The sequence below is a fragment of the Otolemur garnettii genome, unplaced genomic scaffold (genome assembly GCF_000181295.1).
Source record: "Otolemur garnettii isolate 467f Iridium unplaced genomic scaffold, OtoGar3 scaffold00248, whole genome shotgun sequence".
NCBI lineage: Eukaryota > Metazoa > Chordata > Mammalia > Primates > Galagidae > Otolemur > Otolemur garnettii.
This window is the reverse complement of record NW_003852643.1, coordinates 1,364,679-1,370,089: the sequence shown is the minus strand read 5'-3', so window position 1 is coordinate 1,370,089 and position 5,411 is coordinate 1,364,679. Positions and strand designations below refer to the sequence as shown.

The 5,411-nt window shown below is 38.3% G+C and overlaps 1 pseudogene; it reads left to right on the top strand.

Moving 5' to 3' along the window:
- Positions 1-713: 713 nt before the first annotated feature.
- Positions 714-2,219, top strand: LOC100943309 (annotated as a pseudogene).
- The last annotated feature ends 3,192 nt before the right edge of the window (positions 2,220-5,411 follow it).

Genomic DNA, 5,411 nt, shown 5'->3' with positions numbered 1-5,411 from the left:
TATTGGGGTCATGAGGGTGGGTCTCTCATGAATAGATGAATGCCCTGTTGGGGGCATTTAGGGACTTCTCACTCTTATTAGTTCCTGTGAGAGCTGGTTGTTACAAAGAGCCTGACACCTCACTCACACCTTGCTTTCTCTCTCACCATTTGATCTCCACACATTTTGGCCCTGATTCATCTTAAGCCAGGAGTGGAGGTAGCCTATAGCTCTTTGCAGATGCTCAGTGTTTCATCCAGTAGTATCATGAACCAAATAAGCCTTTTTTTCTTTATAAATTTCCCAGTCTGAAGTCTTCCTTTACACCAACTTAGAATAAGACTCTGATACAAAAATAGTAAACTCCTTGTTATTTGGAACTGAAGCAACTGGCTCACAACCTGGCCAGCTGAGTTGTCAGTAAGCTGATGCTTCAAACATCACTTCTATGGTTTCCATGTGTTCTCTGTAACATTTTTAAGTGTTAGTGTTACTTGAAGTTAAAAAAAAATGTGGTAGTGAACTAAAAAAGTGTATTGACTGCCATTTAACTAAAATTATACACTACATTTACAAAACTGTTTGATAATACTATAAAACTGTTATAGCAAGGAAAATTTGTCTTAATTTGCTTTTAATTAGTGTATTTCAATATGAATATGAAGTCGACACAGCTAACATTGCCTTCGCTGGACTTTTGCAGCCACTAGTGAGCCTTCACCCTCCTGTGCACAATGGAAACTCTTAAGGAAAAACTCTTTGCACCAGTTACAGAAGAAGCAGCAGTGGTCCCAAACAATAAGATCACTATAGTAGGTGTTGGACAAGTTGGCATGGCGTGTGATATCAGCATTCTGGGGAAGTCTCTGGCTGATGAATTTCCTTTTGTAGATGTTCTGGAATGTTGGTGCAACTTTGGCCACGCCGCACCACCTGAACAAAACTGCCAGTATGCAGACTGAAAGTACAAACTTGCAAGCAGTGGATTCCCCAGAGGTGCAGGAGAGCCAAGCCATGAGTAACCTCCTTCATGGCTGCAGGAGCGCTCTGAGTTACCTCCGCAGCAGCTATTTATTGAAACGCTATACAACAGGTGTGGGAGAGCCCCACGTATGAGGACTATGTGCTTAAGCATCCTTAAGTCGTGCTCTTTCCCAATGGCTACCATCCTGATGCACTACAAATGTTCAAAGTCCAACAACTGCTTGCTAATGAGCATGATATTATTTCTTTAGAGCACTTAGTTGCTTGAGGGCTTGTCTCCAGACTGAGAAACATCTCCACACTAGCTGGGGGATTGTTCTTCTCCCAGGGCTTCCCTCAAGTACCAGTGACTGTTCTTTTTTTTTTTTAATTATTAAATGATAGCTTTATACATTAATGGTGCTCAGTCTACTATACTGGAAGACAAACTTAAGGGAGAAATGATGGATCTGCAGCATGAGAGCTTCTTTCTTCAGACAGCTAAAATTATGGCAAATAAAGATTACTCTGTGACTGCCAATTCCAAAATAGTGGTGATAACTGCAGGCATACCTCAGCAAGAAGGGGAGAGTCATCTCAGTTTGGTAGAGAAATGTTAAAGTCTTCAAGTTCATTGTTCCTCAGATAGTCAAGTATGGTTCTGATTGCATCATAATTGTGGTTTCCAATCCAGTGGACATTCTTACATAGGTTACCTGGAAACTAAGTGGATTACCCAAACATCATGTGATTGGAAGTGGATGTAACCTGGATTCTGCTAGATTTCACTATCTTATGGCTGAAAAACTTGCCATTCATCCCAGCAGCTGCCACGGATAGATTCTGAGAGAACATGGCAACTCAGGTGTGGCTGTGTGGAGTGGATTGAATGTGGCATGTGTTTCTCTCCAGGAATTGAATTCAGAAATGGGAACAGACAATGGTAGTGAAAATTGGAAAGAAGTACATAAGATGGTGGTTGAGAGTGACTATGAAGCCATCAATCAAAAAGATACACTAATTGGGTGATTGGATTAAATGTAGCTGATCTTTTTGAATGCATGCTGAAAAACTTATCTAGGATTCACCCAGTATCGAAAATGGTGAAGGGGATGTACAGCATTGAGAATTAATTATTCCTGAGCCTTCCATGCATCCTCAGTGCTTGGGGATTAACTAGTGTCATCAACCAGAAGCTAAAGGATGAAGAGGTTTCTCAGTTCAAGAAAAGTTCAGATACCCCGTGGGACATCCAGAAGGACCTAAAAGGCCTGTGATTACTGAACTCTAGGCTGTAGGAATTCAAAAACTACAATCTGATTAACCTTGAGCCTTTAGTTTTCATACAGGTACATGGATCATAGCTTGCTTTTATCTTCCTTAATAAGTAAATTTGGGCTCACAGAATCAAAGCACAGGCTTGATTTAATGCTTCCTTGAACATATAAAATTAACTACTTTAAAAATATATATGATTATGAATTCAATGCAGCATTTGTGGTATGGTATGCTGTAGTACAGGGTATAGAATTACTTAGGCCTATTTTTAACAGTAACTCTCAAAAAACCAGAAACTACATTTATTTGGAATCTACCAATACCCATGGGCTCCATATAATGGGTAATTATAAATACATGTATAAATACATTGATAAATAACTAAGGGAAATGTGAAAGCTCTACTCTAACGCCAGGTAATAACTCTAGAAGGAATAATAACTTGCAACAACAACATTTGATAGCTATCTTAGTAGTAAGTGATTCAGGTAAGAATTATAAAAGGATTATCAGTCTGCATCCAATCCTGCAATATTCACAGAGTCACCTTGATAACTATACTTGCTGGCGAATTCTGGGAAAAACCAAACCACTGCCAACTGAATCTTGTTTCTATGAGACAGAGTACCCAACATACGAAGTTATGTTTGCTTATTCTGATTGCCAGAAGAATTTCACAAAATAATTCTTTGTCAGAAAAATTTTACAAAACTTCTGAATCAAGGGCTAAGTGTATATCCCTCCAGAAGAACACTTTAAACATGACAAGCTGGATAGAGTACACGTTTTCACATCTTTTTTCTGAGTCACTGTGTTTTTAAGAAATGTAAGTTTTGTGATCTAACCCTTGTCTTTTCCTATACAGAAAATAATGTCTGGCAAGATTAATTATTTTTTCTGTAATGTATAACCAGATGTACTCTTTAATATAAGCTTTGAAAAGATTTTACACTTATGTAGTTTTTGAGCATGCTTGATATAACTTCTGAGCACATGCAGACCTGCCACCACCTGTATACAAACTGTGGGCTGAAATACTGCTTTGGAGCAGTCTAACAGAAACTGTGAAAGGCTTTCCTGGGTTTCAGTACTCAGTAAGACTAAATAACACTATCTTTTTTTTTTTTTTTGAGACAGAGTCTCACTATGTCACCCTTGGTAGAGTGCCCTGGCATCGCAGCTCACAGCAACCTCAGACTCTTGGGCTTACGCAATTCTCTTGCCTCAGCCTCCCGAGTAGCTGGGACTACTAGCGTCCACCCAAACACCTGGCTTTTTTTGTTGTTGCAGTTGTCATTGTTGCTTAGCTGGCCTGGGCCGGGTTCGAACCCACCAGCCTTGGTATATGTGGCTGGCACTGTAACCACTGTGCTGTTGGCACCGAGCCAGAATAATACTAACTTTCATTCATTGAAAGCTTGAATTTTTCTTTCTTTAGTCTACATTTCTAATATGTGCTAGGAATGGAACAGGACTGACAAGATGAAGATTATAATCTCATTATCCCTCACAATAAACATTCCTGACTTCAGCAATATATGCCTTCATACATACCTACATACATGTTCCATCCCACACCTATCTCATCTCCCAAAATCTCAGGAATTCATACAGGTCGAATTCTGGGTATAAAGAAGAAAAAGATTATCATTCAATAGATTCAATTCTGATGTCAAATATAAAGTTGAAATCTACTTAAACTATTTTAGTAATGGATTTTTCTGGGTGATTTGTCTCTAGAACGTTGTACTCCCTCATTTCACTACATTGCCAATAACATCATTTTATCATAAAGATGCTTGCACCCAAATGTTTGTAGCAATACAATTCACAATCACAAAGACACAAAAACAACCCAACTGCCCTTCAATACGCGAATGGATTAATAAATTGTGATATATGTGTACCATGGAATATTACTCAACCATAAAAAGATGACTATCTAGTATTTTCTGGAATAACCTAGATGTAATTGGAGACCAATCTTCTTAGTGAAGTGTGCAAAAGTGGAAAAACAGACACCACATGTACTCACTACTAAATTGGACTGAATTTATCAACATGCATATGCTCATATGTAAACAGAAGTCAATGAAATTCAAGTAGTGGGGAGACATAGAAGGGGATGGGTAAATTCCTACCCAATGGGTATACTGCCCATGTACATTATACTTTCTGGTTAAAGAACACAGTATAATTCTGACTTTAACCATCCAAGAGCAAACTATGTCACCAAAATGTATGTACCCTGTAATAATTGCAAAAAATAATATAATGTCCATGTGCATATTCACAAAACAGTAATTAATATGCAATAAAATAGATAATAAAAAATTAAATGACAAAAAATATAAAAGCTGGCAAGGAAACACAGGTACGTATATGATAAGCATCAATTACCTTTTGCCATAACTAAACCAGCTCTGCAGGAAATTCTCAAACCTATCCTCCATAATGACCAGTGCAATTCCCCACTACAAAAGTAAGTGCACCCAGAAAGTTTTGATCAAATTCCAACTTCCAGAGTGGTGAAAGGATTAATAATGGCTACTGGACTTTGGAGCAACTTGAGGACCAATATCTTACCAGGTCTATCAATAATTTTAATTAATGTGAATGGCCTAAACTGCCCTTTAAAGAGAGGCACAGATTGGCTGATTGGATACAGAAACTCAGACCAGATATCTGTTGTATCCAAGAATCACATATTACTCTAAAAGATAAATACAGACTCAGGATGAAAGGATTGTCATCTATATTCCAAGCAAATGGAAACCAGAAAAAAGCAGGTGTTGCAATTTTATTCGCAGATACATTAGGGATTAAACCAACAAAAATAAGTAAAGATAAAGATAGCCATTTTATATTTGTCAAGGGTAATACCCAAGATGATGAGATCTCAATTATCAATATCTATGCACACAACCAGAATGCACCTCAATTTATAAGAGATACTCTAACAGGCATGAGTAACTTGATCTCTCCCAGCTCTATCATAGTTGGAGATTTTAACACTCCTTTGGCAGTGTCAGATAGATCCTCCAATAAGAAGCTTACCAAGGGGGGAATTCTGGGAAGATGGCCGACTGGTAGCAACCCTGTTCAGAGGCTCCTGAACAAAGGAAGAAAAACTGGTTGGAATCAGAATCTATGAAGTCAAAGACGGGGAGCTGAGCCCAGAAAGAAGTTCG